This window comes from Danaus plexippus, chromosome 27 (genome assembly GCF_018135715.1).
Source record: "Danaus plexippus chromosome 27, MEX_DaPlex, whole genome shotgun sequence".
NCBI lineage: Eukaryota > Metazoa > Arthropoda > Insecta > Lepidoptera > Nymphalidae > Danaus > Danaus plexippus.
Window position 1 is genome coordinate 1,614,475 of NC_083555.1, and position 16,183 is coordinate 1,630,657.

The 16,183-nt window shown below is 29.7% G+C and overlaps 1 protein-coding gene across 3 annotated transcripts in view; it reads left to right on the plus strand.

The window, feature by feature from the left end:
• The window catches only part of LOC116775525 (nephrin-like), a 149,216-nt gene that overhangs the window by 2,259 nt on the left and 130,774 nt on the right, over positions 1 to 16,183 (plus strand). The window contains exon 2 of one of the 3 annotated variants that reach the window (XM_061525143.1): positions 15,156 to 15,219. The exons of 1 other annotated variant lie outside the window; for it this stretch is intronic. The gene's annotated coding sequence lies outside the window, so the exon portion shown is untranslated. Of the gene's footprint in view, positions 1 to 15,155; positions 15,220 to 16,183 lie in introns of those variants that run through there. One more of the 3 variants, XM_061525144.1, reaches the window with a different exon arrangement.

The window sequence follows — 16,183 nt, forward strand, 5'->3', positions numbered from 1 at the left end:
TTAATACTTTTGATAGTAATTATTTATAACATATAAACACCTATTTATACACGAAAATATATTTCCGGATATACGTGTATGTGTAGATATTAAATATATATATACGAAGTATGAACATTCGAGTCGTTTTGTAATGTAACAGGTTACAAATGCGGTCGGAGGCTTCTGTTCTCACCGCAAATGTATCGTGAAACAATATTAATTACATTTCAATGAAATAAATGTATGACGTCATCAAAAATATTTCAAGTAATTTTGTCTGATTACATTCATAAATATGTATATCCGATTTTATATCAGTTTCATATAATATCATTACTAAATAAAATTGCTAGTTATATGGGAATAGTTATTAATGAAAATTTAACGGAATAGTTAAATAAAAAAAAAATATTTATCGTGTTTATACTCATCTAAGACTTTGCTATTATTTGAAATTAGGCGTTTTAAGAATAATTATTATTCTATGCTTTCAATAATCATATATGTAAATATAGTGGCTACCTTAAACTATAAAATGGATTGCTCGTTTCAAGGCAAAGTAAATAAAATCTAATGGAGTGCATGAGCCACAACAGTGAATTAAATTATAAATATTCTTATCTAATTGAACTGAATTAATAGATCGTCAATTTAAAATAAAAACTTTGTTAAAATTTTCATTTTTAAGCACCGTTCACGGCATGCTCTGCCAGTTATAATAATTTTTCACACCGCGTCCCATCCGTAGAGTTATGTTTTATTAGAACGTACGTTATTATTACAATGTTTACAGATTTATAGAATGGCCTGTCTAAATGTTTTATTTGTTTATTAATATTATAGTAAAGTATATATGATAAATAGGCCTATTATAATAATATAAAAACAAAGCTGATATAAATTATAAATGTTGTTTTTGTGCTATTTATCTTAAAAAATATGTGACTATATTATTTACATATTATATATCTATCACAAGTAATCTACAAATAAAAAACTAATGTCGTATTTACGAGGTTTTAAGAATATTATATTAAAACTATTCTATTTGAGACGCTTTTTGTGTATATGTAAATTAAATGTTATATAGGTACAGATGTTTATTTTGTTTACCACCATGAAGGACGTTGTAACTGGTCATTGTGCCTATCACGAGTTTGCAACTTCACTACGTACGAGCCGTTTCCCGTGACACATACAATCTGCGTTAATATTATACGCGAAGATTTATGCATGAAAAACTATAACGCTCCGTATGCAGTGTGACGACGCAGACTTGTGGTTAGTGTAAGGCTATTTGAAATCATCTAACCGTGAAGTGAAGGTCGTTTAAGTTACGCAGATAACAGTTTTATATTGTTATAGAACCTTCTGCTTCTATATAACTATTTGTTTTAGATTCATATTAGTTTATATTTTAAATTAAATAAAATATATTTTCAAATACAAATATAAAGTATTGTTCATATTTTTTCATTATTTCAATTAATCTATGAATGATATTAATATAGATCAATTTATGTATGTGTATATTTTTACACGATTTTTGTCCTTACTAACGAGCAGATGTAGATATTTTTTTAAAATGCATTAATAACATAATACCTACTTCTTTACTTAATATTATAAATGCAATAGTAACTCTGCTTGTCTGTTATGATTTCACGCCTAAACCGCTGAACCGATTTTGATAAATTTTGGTATAGAGATAGATAAGGACATAGGCTACATTTTATGACCATTCCGAAACCTGATCTCGAAATAACGCTGATTAATTTGCGCACCACATTTTTGTATCGTGGTACCTAACCATAATCCAGATAATCAGCTTGTAAATATTTAGTCCCAATCCCAATGAGAATCTTGACTCCGATTCCAAAAACCCACGGGTGGAACCATCAAGTGCAGTTGGATTCAGTGGCCGTAGTTTTTTTATCTTTTAACCCGGTCCCGATCTCGAAATTGACCCCGATCTCGAAACTACACGTGTGGAACCATGAAGTGCAGTTCGGGTTCAGTGGCCCAAGTGGCAGAGAACAATTCTGATGTCCACGCAGACGGAGTCGCGGCTATAATCAAATATAGATATATTTGGCACAAAAATCTATTCAATAGTCCATCAAATTCTTTCAAAAAGCAATTTATTATATAAAATAATAATATGCTAAGTGTTGGACATCATCGAAGATATTACTTAATAGTTTCAAACTAACTTTTGCCTGCAGTTTAGGCATTGACTCGTGAATCCTATTCCGCATTCAAAGATCCTCAATATGTGCTTACAAAAATATATGGTAATCCACCAACAGAGATGTATGGTCTGTGTCACATGACTCCGTACAAAATACTACCGAAATGGCGTGTTCCCGTGGGAATTACACTAAATTTCAGAATATTTACGGACTATACGCTGTTCTATATATTATTGTTGTTTTGTAAAATTTATGCAATAGTCCTTCATTGTTAGAGCAATGAACATTACATCTCTTTGCGTTTATGCTAAGTATTAATTCAATAAGGTCTTATATAAATATCTTTGCTATACTTTTTTATTTCTGTCTTCGTAATTCAAAACACCAAAAAACCATTAACGATCCCACGTTAAAATAAAACACAAAAGCACTTACATTATTTCAATGATCTATTTCGAATGCCCGGACAAATAAAAATGAGATTTATGATTGCATTTGACGTATGGCCCGTATCTGTCAGTCTAGTATAAACTTAGACTATTTGTAATTGCCCCGTTTTAGATTTGTACTCGGTTTTATAAGTGTATACTTTTATATTTTCCTATTTACAAATAAAATATTTATGTCATCCAAACAGCTTTGACGGAAATGATTTACAATATTTTGATTTAATTTTTTTTTCGTTTACGTTAGGAAATAATAACATTCATTCATAATTCAGAATGTAAAAACATGTAATGGCTTTTTAGAAAAAGGTCCTAATTAAGAGCGTTCCGCGGTAATCATAAAATCAATATACTCATTTTATTCATCTGGACCGGGAGGCGGTATCTAATTAAGTTTAATCAGACCACCACAGGTGTTTTTGATTTTGTTTCAGCGTGTTTACTTCCTGTTTGAGCAGCGATTGGTTCATCCTTTACAATGTTTGCATAACGATAAACTGAGTGGGGAGTGATAAAAAAATACTTGGGAGAATAACATTGGTATTATATGGTGTGGGAAGGCTGACGATTTGTGTACACTTATAAGGAGAATCAATAAAAAATAAGAAGTAGATTGAATCTGTACAATTAAAAACGTTCTGCACTTGGAGATGAGTAAGACTTTTTGAATGTTTTATTTGTTCCTCACATAAGGTACAGTTTAGGGTACTAGGATCGAGACTAATTTTTATTAACATACATAGATAAGCAACCTACATTAAATTTTTTTTGCGTAGGTACACACATATATACATATGTATATAGTCATTCTTAGTGTATAATACAATTTATTTAAAAATAAAAGTCAAAATGTCTTATCTCTTACATCGATAGTGATAAATCCCGAGTTAATTCTATGAAAGTCGCGTGAAAGCGTACAATTAGATGAAGGGATTCAGTAAGTTTGCTTCACGAGTTCTCATTTTACAAAATTAATGAGTTCATCTTGCCCTCCTCACTCAGCGCCGCGCCGGTGTGATTCTCTTACTTTTACCGTCATCTTGACTTTTATTCTATCTTGATAATATCATAACGTAAGTTTGTATGTATGTTTGTGACAGAATAATAGCGAAAATATTAAAACGATTTGAATGATTTTTGGAATTTAGAGTTAAATTTCTTTTAATGATGTAATGATTATCTGAATGTAACTTAAAATAAATTTATGAATTTAAGGACATAAAAGTATCCTAATAAAATGTAGGTCTGCGTATAATTCAGTTTGTTCAATTGCGTGGATATATCCAGGTTTATGTGTCAGTGTGACCTTCTTTAGAGCTCTCAAACGCCCATTAAAAAGGGTTGCAGTGAAAGACTAGTGTAGAGTACAGCCATCATCAGGCTTATATTATACAACTTTAGATGTTTAAGTTTTATATAAAATAGTTTAAGATATAATATATTATTCGTTTGTTTTTGAAGATTATTTTGTGGGGAAACAAGTGCGTTCGCGTTATTACAAATATACTAATAGATAAAGAAATCCCTGCTATATATTCTCCTTATATTGACAATCGATATGTAACACAATAATAAGTAACAATTAGGGCTTATTAAATAAAGTTATATGTCTTGTTCCCTAAATTTATCGGCAGGTGGAATTAAGACAAACAAAGTAAGTTTCTAAAAGTTTTCAAAGAGGCTTTGTCTCTTATAAATTCCTGTTAGATATGTGGCCACACGTTAATGTTTGTTATGTACATACAAAGTGGCGAGTAAACAATTTCCTTATCATCTGCTATTTCCTGAGCTTATCACACGGCCAATTCCTTACCTTCTACCCTCAGATGTAATGGTTGATATCGCCCTATGGTATAATGATATAAAATTTTATCGTTTATTTGTTTAGCGTCGTAACTATGGATTATTTTGAGTTTTATTCTTACTGTCAATATTATTTGACGATAGCGATCTCAAAATAATGAATTTTTAAAATATACGAATTTATAGGTTATTTGCTTTTTACACAATTCTACTTTCTCTATCATTTGAGATAATGTCTGATTTTGTTCGGAAGCCAAGCCCTAAGTTCATCTTTATTAATTGCTAATGATTTGTCATGGACCCGTATACGATGGAAAGATAATGTAAATGTCCTAAATGGTTTTGATGTAAGTCAAGAAAATGTAGAATTTATCTGTAGCAGAGATGTCTTATATAAGTACCGCAGGAATAGTTGTTATAAATGTTGTTTCACTCAGTAAAATGCTGTCTTTATTTTCAGAATTATGTTATCGAGATAATAAAAGAATAAAGAAAATTTTATTTCATTTAAAAAAGGCTATATTGATAACAAGTGTACTGTTACGCAAAGGCTCTTTATCGAGTAATCATAGGCATAAATATGCCTCAAATCATTTAAGAGTTACGATGCCACAGACAGATGCACACACATACGCACATCATATCCAGACTAGCTCGTATACCTATGCATCAGGGGTTAAAAAAGCTCATTGGAAGAAATAGGGCGACGTATTTGTTAGAACTATGTATTATTAATTAAATGAAGATTTAAATTATTACCGCAATCGGCATAACTCGCCGACAGCAGGTCTACATGAAACTAATGTCCCCAAAGCGTTCATAATTTCGGTCAAAATAAGAAATTCATTTGAAATTTACACGGAAAATGTTAATGAAATATCTATCCTATTTAAAATTAATGAATTAAAAAAGCTTTGAAGTAACTATTAAAAGTTCATTTCCATGCTATTGAGACTCGCATCGAAATATATGCTTAGACAATAAATCTAGATGGATTGTTCTTTATAAAGAATTTCAGAAAACCTTTGTTTTTGGGACTAATTTTTAATAAAAATGCGTAAGTACCTACATAATTGTGTTAACGATGAATGTTTAAAAATAAATCATAAAATAATATAACATGAGGACTTTATGACAGTTAAAAAAACAACGTTCCTTATTTAAAATTAAAAAAGCAAGATACAAGATACCCCCACTTAACTTCGCAATCTAATGAAAATGTACGTTTTCACTCGGATGTAAAAAAACTCAAATTAACGGCCCCGACGTTTCTAGTCGTATCACGTATTTGAAGTTCTGTAGCACATTGAAGCTATTTTGTTTTCTGTCTAAGGATGAAAAGTTAACTGTTAAATCGAAGACCAATACTCTTACTTCAAGTTTGCATCGTACACTACTCACGGAGCGTTTCCAGTTTTTCGTACATAAATCTAAATTATTTTGATTACGTGAAAACATATCTGAATGATAAACCCGAAACGTTCCATATGTTGAGCGTCTGAGCATTCATACTTGCGGCAAGAAAACAGCTCATTCAGAATAACTTACGGCTTAGACCGCAGTTATTTAACGCGAAGGCATTATAATTGAATTATATTTCGGCGAATTGGTTAATATAACTTACGTAGAAAATGAATGTCGTTTTAGGTTATAATAATTTTTAAAACATAAGTCACTAGATATCTCCAGATCAGGTTTTATTATGTTAAAACGATATATTTTGAAATGTATCATAATAAAAATAAATTTTATAATTCTTTTGGGGGCGGTGTTGATAAATTTGAATGGCTCTAGCTCTAGTATAACACATATTAATTTTAAACCGTAACAACAATCGTAGATTATGCGTATAAAAGAAGACTATTTTAACAGCCGGTTTCAAATGTTATCTTAAACATAAAGTCGCATGTATTCATCGATATTCAGAAAGTGTTTTAGATAAAATCAAACGTGAAGACACGTCTCATTACCAATCTTCGTGCGCTTTGGAAATCGTTTCCAAAATCGAGTTCCTTGTTACAACGATGGTCTCTGTTGAATTACTATAATTTAAACACAAGGTCGTTTTCATTAATACAATAGTTTCGGCGTACGAGAAAATTATACATTACATTTTTGAAGGCGTGTCTGTAACTGAGAAGGTAGCGGGTAAGTTATAAGTGGTTAGTTTATTTTCTGATGTTATTTTCAAATATTTGTAGACTCTTTAGTGTTTCTAATTGAGTTTAGTTGGTAAACTTGACAAATTTATGAATGTATGGAAACCATTAAAAGAATAAGTCGACTGCTGAAAAGTACCAATATAGGTACATTAATATAAAGTATCATAATGTATTCAAGTAAAAAATTGTAAGGAAATAACAACATTAACATCATTTATAAACGCCCCATAAATAGCGTTTTGTATTTGCTGATACGACTTCACTAAATTATCGATATATATTCAGACGAATGAGTGCTGAATACGTTCCCTATTTAGGATAATAGCTCTGCATTATACAAATTGCTAGAACATATGTTATCTCAAGTACCAACTAGAATCATTGAGTGGAAGGCCATTATATCAATTATTTCTTCTTTCGTATCTAGATTTTTTAACTTTATATTGAAATAGTCTTCGGTTTCTCTGTTTCAGTTAAAATTTTTCACATTTAAATATTTCTATTGGACTTCAGCGTGTCATTTCCCTTACATAGCGGTACGCTATTATTATTACGGGAACAGAATACGAAATATTCTATTATGTAGAACCAAAAATGCTATCAAATAAATGTGAACTTAATGAGATCTAAGACTTTCGCGAGTTTTATTCATTTAAATGAAACTAATATATTTCGGATATACTACGCGGATTTTATTATTTTGAAACTATATAAATGTCAGTCGACTGACAGACATTCACATCTCGTCTGCCCGTGATCACGGTTGCTGAAAAGTAACCGAAACGTCGGGATTATGTAGTTTTAATATAATAAAATCCGCGTAGTATATCCGAAATATATTAGTTTCATTTAAATGTGAACTTAAACTTAAATAAGCTGTTACTTAGTTAACGTTTCCAAACAACGTTGTCTGTGTAATCGTATATTTCACACAAAACATTCCTTATTAACTGTGTATAAAGTGTTTGGTTCGAAAGAATAAATTTCACAGAGAATAAAAATTTATTAAGTAATTTCTTTCACAGCGGCAAAATGAAACTTTCTGCTTATGATGAGGGCAGCCAACAAAATTATTGAGCATTTCCATCTAAAGAATAAGTTCATCACTTGATGACACTCCACACGGAGAGCAAAACTCGAGTCGAGAGACTTTAAAAGATTATACTTGAACATCAAAAATGCTTTAAACAAACCTTTTATTTATTAAATGTCTTAAAGAAATTTTGTCTGCATCAAAGAAATTTGTGTTCTCGATCATGCAGAAACATAGCTATTTTAATAAATTGACTACTATTTGAAATATATTAGCGCTTTTTCTAAAACCGCTATTGTTTCTACTTTGTTTATAATATTTTAAGTTTTAATTTCAACTTGGTTTTAATCTAAAATAAGGATGAAACGGTATTATTAATATTTCTATACAAGCTCCAACATCTCCTTTCTGGTCTTTGAAGGATAATTATCCCATTGCTAAGAAAAGAGGTAGGTCCTTTGTTCTAGAGAAAATTATATTTAAAAATTGCTTGTACACAGGTTTCATCACGACTTTCCGTCGTCTTACACAATATACGTTTACAGAGCAGACCTCTGAGGGCGATTATAAGCAAATAAAGCGTTAGCGTGTACATATTACAGAAATTGTACGTTTGTTTTTATCACGAAATTATAATCTACTTTTAAAGAAAAGGTTCGTTGAAAAACATTATATAACTATAGTTAATGTGATAAAAAATATTTTAACAATTATTTATATCCTATCGATGAAGTTTTTCAAATGTATATTGCGCTTTTTGAACTTAACTGAATTTTTATTTTAGTTATTAAGTTATTTTATAACAATTATTTGATTTCATTGAAGTTAATACAAATTTCTCATGAAATCTTTTGTCCGAAAATAAAATTTGTGGTGACAAGTTTATGGCTGACGAGTTATAATTCAAAAAAAAACCTATTTGTACAAATTCGCTTACTCCATTGTTCAATTAAATTTGTTCCACTACAGCACTTTAGCGGACTAAATAGCCCGTTGTGCGATCGCGTGGGTAATAAATAACACACTCCAATTTGTATGAAAGGCTGTTGTGGTCGCGCGTTCATTTGAACCTGAATAGTTGTGCTATTCAACTTGCGAGCCAGTAATTTAAGCCTCTGTTATTGAAAAAATAACCACTGGTTCGAAGGACCTCTGGTTCGAAGTAATTTCTAATGAGTGCGCTGGTACTCCCAATATCGCCGTTCCTTACTTCGCGACGTCTTTTATTCGGAAATTGATCAATTTTAATTTTAGTTTTTAAGCAATATTATAAAGAATTTTTCTTTAAAATTGTAAAACTCTGTGGCTATAATATTATATTTTCAAAGTATACGGTAACTAAAATTATGCTCATACATGTACTTCGATACTGAGCATACATATTTCATGGAAGCATACATTGAAATACGGAGTAAATATCACTTATAAACTTCTACGTGCGGGGAAATTGATCCAAAAATTCTAATAACGTATTATTGAAACATGACTTCGGTCATAATTCACGGCCGTGGAAGTTTTTCAATTTACTTGAAGGACAGTTGAGTTTAATTAGTTCGGGATATGAGACGGCTTAGAATTTTCTGTTCAAATTTTCCATTTTGCCCCTAAATTAAGATTGAGGCTCGCCAATTAGCTAAAATAGGTGTTGTGAGTTTCTTTAAGGAAATTTCTTTGGACTTTTTATAATTTTATGTTTGTCGCCTCTTTAGAAAAAAATATTTTTTAATTTGATTTTAATTCGATTTTCAAACAAAAAAAATATTTATATTTAAGTTACAGACGTACTATGTATTTGTGTACAGAACGATATTGTAAGATAAATAAGTCTTGGTCAAAGTTATATTATTTCAAACCCAATATGGATACTGAATTATATTATTGTTCACTCGAATAATTTGTTTATTTTTAAACGAATGTTTTTTTTAATAAAAACTATGACTTTCAGCGTAAACATAAATATATATTAATTGTAAAATGCAGTAAATAATAACTTTCCTTTTTTATTAAGTTTGCAATAAAAATATATATATGTATTTACCTAATATATTTTATTATTTAATTTTAAGTGTAAAGTATTTTCACGATATTTAGGTATATTAATAGTTTAAGGTGATCACGGATCAATATTATTCTCGTTTTTCCGAAGGGAATTTATTTATTTATTTAGAACAATACCTTGCTTTAGTTTTTTCTTAGAAAATTTTTTTTTGTTTCATTCTTCAAGTCCTTTTTTACATCTATTTCTCTCCGCTTAGTTCCAAGAATTGTTTTAGCAATTTATGTGTTTTACGTCAAACTTGCGGAGGCATTTTTTTCACAAAGTATTATTAAAAGTGAAAAGGCTGATATAATAGGAATTGTAAAGAATTTCAGCCTTAGTAATATTACCTGGTATCAGTCGCTACTATTTCAAAAAACGTAACGAAAACGTTTAAAAAACTGTCTAATTCTGTTTTTGTTACATAAAACTTATATCAACGGTTTATGTGAAACAAAAATACATTTTAATTCTTAATTCCTATTATAATGATTTTCTATTTAACTTTAAAGCGTTTCATTGTTATGTGATTTTAAATAAATACGTGTAATGAGGTAAGCTGTTGCTTGATTATATTGAAATATTGTTACATGTTAATGTTGTATAATTATTTAATGTTTAAGCAAATACAACAGCGCCGGGCTGTAATTGTTGGCGCAAACAAGTTATTTGACAACAAATGCTATATTAGGGGCAATTACCTTCCTTAATCTGCTGTTGAATGTGTAGAAAATACATAAAACAAATTCGTAATATATCGAAAGCTATGAAATTTATATTTGTTTTGCGTAGACCACAAGAATAACCGACTCTTCAACAAATATTCTGTTGAAAAAAAACCTTATTCTTATTTATCCCTATCATTTATTTCTTCATCTGCACGCTAGCGTTGTTTGATTACTGTAATTAGGGTTCCCCGGTCGCTGTAGGCAGCTTTCAACACATTGTATCCACGAAATTATCACTTCCATATTTCGGACATGCAGCACTTTGATTCTCACCGAATTAGAAGCGTCAAATATAATGAAAAGACATTAACTTGGTCTGACATAAAATCTGGTATTTTGATCAGCAGTTTTCGGGTCATAAAATACTGGAAAGTAGGTATCGTCACCTCCAAGTTTTCATTCATGTATGCTCCTATATGCTACCCCTGGGAATGCTCTTTGTTCTCTAGTCAACCCTTTTCCTAAATTTTATCATACGATCGTAAAAAACTATGGCGTTAAAATTTTGATATAACCGTCACGTATATAGGGCCACCGTAAAAATACAAGTTGTTACATTATAAATATTCACACACACACACACACACACACACACACACACATATATATATATATATATATATATATAATATATATACACATATATATAAATGTATCACGATCACGATACTATAACAAGTTAAATATTGATTATAGTGAGTGGATGTTGATTGGAGGAAGTAGTGTTTTACTTTTCTGATCGCATGATTATAGTTTCTTATTGATGTTAAAAGCATCGTGTTATTTAAAACCGCCGATAGTATTTATATCTATAAAACAAGTTTGTATTGGCTATGCTAAATTGTTTTAATATGCCTTTTTTGTTTATATAAAGCCTTGTATCAGGTAATTTTAATTATGTTTTATTTATTCTTTGTATAACGCATTTAATAAAACAAATATCTTATATACTTTCCTCTATCATAAGGGTTTCTGGTAGAGATATATTTAAGAGACAAGTTATCCTTTGTACATCACATTTCTTTTATAATTATGTAACTATATATATTTTTGGTACATAAATAAATAAAACATTTGAAAACTTGTACAATAGAAAAAATACTTCAAAATTTATAGGATACAAATTTAATTGGATATCAAAAGTTTTTTCCGAAAACTCTTAGAATCAAATAATTGAAAGGTAGTTCAGTTATTAAGTAAACGGCCGCGATATCAAGGTCTTAAATCCCTTTGAATTCTATAGCTATATATATATATATATATATAACATACATATATATACATATATGTGATTATAAAATTAAACGACAGTTTTTTGAACGAGTATGAACAATAAGTAGTTCTTCAGTCTAAGATTTTCTTGACGCTGTTAGAAAGATACAGCTTTTTGGAACTTACGAATTAACTAAATATCTTATTTTCAATCTTATTTAAACATTACCATTAAATGTAGTATTAAAATAGACTAAGATATATTAAAATTTTTAAATAATGTATTATTCGAAGCTTACAAAAAATTATGAAAGTGGACTAGTACTTACTGTTATACGATATATATTTATAAAGAAAATAAACAAAACATTAAAAAGTTAGTGTTTTCGTAATTCTTGCATTGTGTGAGAATGGCTATTAAATTGCCACGTCAAAATGTGCCGCGGGTTTTTAATTTGCATCTGAGATGATTGTCGGTTGGAAGGCACATTACGACTCAAACTATAAATAGTGCTATTATAAGAATCCGTTTTTTCTGACGATACATTTATTTTAAATTAACTTAATCTTATTTTACTATGGAACACTCCAAAACTTAGGATTTTTGGACAAAAAGTATGTTTTTTTTTTATTTACACTATATTTACATACATATTGAATTCGCTCTTAATCTATTTGAGAACTTTTGAGTGTCTTAATAACTGTCGCATACAAATAAACACACACATAGTCACAAAATCTCGATTTTGTGAAAAAAAAAAAAATTATCACATTATTAAAATTTAATGAGTTTGAAGATTATTAATTATTATTATTCTATTGGATACAATTCTTTGCATGTCGTGAATAAAATTCGTTCTGCTTTGGAGGAGAACCAGTAACTGGGGCACGTTTTCCGCTATACGAACGGATGATCACATGATCCCTAGATCATAGAGATGTAGCCGACACGTTTCCCAATCCCAGCATTCACGTACTGAATACTTTATCAACAATGGAGTGCGAAAATGACTAATTACTGTAACGCAATCCCGTTGGGCATATATTGTTGATGATCACAATTTGAAGACGATAAACAAATTCCTATAGAAAATTTATGAAATCCTATAAAAAGTTATACTATCGTTTCAGGCAAGGAAGCCTATTTTTAACTGCACCTATATTTTTTATTTACATATCTTTTCTTTTCCTTTCAAGTCTTTATGACCTCTTTAGATAATTAATTATCAGTTTAAATAATAATATTATTAATATATAACTTAAAACCTTAGGAGTAGACGAATCAAATACATAGATAGCTCCAGATCTGCTCCACATACTCCTAGTTAATTGATTGTAATACTAAATTTGCCCTTCGGATTCATTCCACGTGGAAAGTTTATTATTCTTATTTTGTGTATAGTTTTGAGAACTCAAGAAAAAAGAATTGATAATCAAGAGATTTATAATATAATAATAGTAGTTTTTGTCATTACTCCTGTAATGTTAGACACTTATTCAATATATTGGTTTCCAATAAATTATATGGATTCTAAAATGCCTTTATAATCATAGTGCTTTTATGACAAATAAATTAAATTGACATAATTTAATGAAAGCATTCATATACATATAGAATTCTATTGATTTAATTATAAATATAATACAAATGTATTATTAACGTATTTTATAGAAAATTGTAATAAAAAACCATACTTAATTGCATTATCATCTTTAATAAAAGCCATATTCAATTGCATTATCATCTTTATTATATCTAGCCTGCATTATTTGATGAATCCATAATTTTTTCCTGGTATTGGAAAGTCCATTGAATTTCGTCGAGGTAGTGAAAAATACGTAGGACTTACGTACATACAAAGTCGGTCATTAAGTAAGCTTTTAAACATCCTGAAATAAATAATAAAGATAACAATTAAATAATTAAAGCGCTGATTGGATTGCTGATTTGAAATTAAAAACATTCTGTATAAAAATGCAATTAGTAACTTCAAGAATTAGCTGCAAAAAACTTGGAAGGGCGGAAGTTCTAAGAATTGTAGTGTACATGTCATGCCCAAATACGAAGTAAAAGTTTTAATTAATACAAGAAAGTTACATTATTCTTACACTACACGAATACCTGACACTTGCTGTAAGAGGACATCATATATGGCAGTAATTATATTTTATATCTGAACTAGAACTGTCCGAATATGTAGGAAATGGATTTGAACGAGTTCATTAGATAGTTTATATCTTTAGGTTTAAAATAAAAATGTTCGTACCAATAAATCAATACAGTTACTTGTACCGTAATTGGATTTAACCAGGAGAGACCGATATGTCAATGGAATATCTCTACAATATTCGTAATAACCTGAATTAATATTAGCAACGGAATGTCCATTGATGTTTACTTATTACCTATTGTCTTGGCAAGCAGTCTGATTGAGACGTTCAATGTTTGACGTCCTGGTAATAAACTACGACCTAAGTAGCGTAGTCACTTAGAACTAACAGATTTAATGTTATCTCTGATAATTAAAACCTGGTTATTTCAATAATGCACTCGTTATCGGGTTTCAGTTTCGGATAAATATGAGTTATTTGTCTGTGAAAATATGTTGTATTTTTTTTTTCGTTAAAATCGTCTCATCGCCTACAGCTATACATTCTTCGTCAAAATGAACATTCTATTATGTAGTAAAAATGACCACTAGGCAATAGTACTGGTTTTAGTTTCACCTTTTTTTTCATAATTTTTTATTCATTAATTTAGATTTCCTTCTAATTAGAATATGACGAATCTAATTCTGTCCGATCTGGCTCCATTGGTAGCAACTAGTTAGTAGTTTATGAGACTTACGTACGTTACACGGTTTAATTGTTTGACTGTTCCAAAATAACCCCACACAGTTACAATTCCGACTGTAATGTAGTGACGTGTTCTTCCCGTTCCGTGTCTCTCAATATAAACTTTGCTCAACTGCTTCACTCACAGTCAGATTGAAATTCTCTCTTATTTTAGATGTTGAATTCAACCACGTGACCACTAATTAAAGTTATAACTGGGGCTTACAAAAAAATAATCCTTTTCTGATCACTTTTGGTCTTAAGATTTGAAGCTCTTTTTCTTTGACATTATATTATTTTGATCAATATATATTGGAAATTATAAATTCATTACTTTACAAATGACAAACAAATATGTTTGGTTCTTGCTAAATTAAATTAATAAATACTTTTAATCATTAATTATCTATTTAATTCCATCCGTCCCACGTATATATATTTTAACTAATAATTATTATTCATTATTTATATATATATATATATATATATATTAGTATTTGTCTGGTCAAATGTGTAACTCTACATGTAAACTCTATTCAAAATGTTTGAATTTTTTATGTTTTGTTACTGGTACAATTATAGATTAACAAAGTGGCTACTTATTAGCACTTATTAATTACTTATTAATCTGTAAATTCGGAAGTAAGTACGGATACTTTAAACGTGTGATGGAATAAAAATAGTAAATATGTATCCATTTTAAACTGAACATCCTTTGTTACAGGTACTGGAAATAATGCTGACTCGGGTCGTAAAAACAACATGTGATAAGCTGGTTCGCTTAAAATGTATAATTATCCTCCCCCCAGCATTTCCTAACTGAAAAATTAAATAAACTTGACATTCAATATTCAAGGTCTAAAGCCATTATCATAGTTTTACATTTTCTAACAAAGCAACAAAATTCGTAAATAGGACTAGGGTGAACTAATTTAAGGGCCTGCACCAGGTCTTTGAATCTAGAGACTAGGGCAATAATGAGGTAAAAGGACAATAGTACTTAATAAATTCTTGGCTATTAGTTTTATTGATTGGCTTTATATTTTTGATTATTCCCTCGTCTTTGTATTATCTATATATAAAGATTTTTTAGTACTTGACAATCTTAACTTCTCTGTAGCGATCAGTTTTAGTAAGTAACATTTAAGATCCTGATGAATACACTAAAGAAAGTAACAATCTTATATACCTATAAACTGGTCCGGTATTATATGTTAAATATCTTGCAATCGTCAAAATACTTGCAACCTATCAACTAGGATAAATATATTCATTTTTTGTATGGTCGAGTAAGACATCGTGTTTCTCTATACTAATGATACGAGTAGGAGAATCTTAATATTTATTTTTATTTTTAATATTATAATATGAAATCGATATAACGCATGCATAAAGCATGTCAAAAAAATTTTTACAAAATTCTTCAGTGACGCCAGCTTATTTTTTGATAATAATACATACAGCTACTTTTTTAGGCGCCCCTTTTGTTTGGCAAGCATATGAATAATACATAGATTTCTGCAAAAAGATGCGACTGTTGTTTTGGTTAACAACCTCATAACATTGTATTTTCTAAAAATGAACTATCGCGAGAGCAAGACGCAGAAACATCGAAAGGCACAACTCACCTACAAAGACGATTGTTTCTGTAATGGAATCGCTTTGTTTCATCTAATTTTAATGAGTTCTCCGTAATAGAGGGAAGTCCCGGGGATATTTACGCAATTCAAATACCTCACCATCTTTCAACAT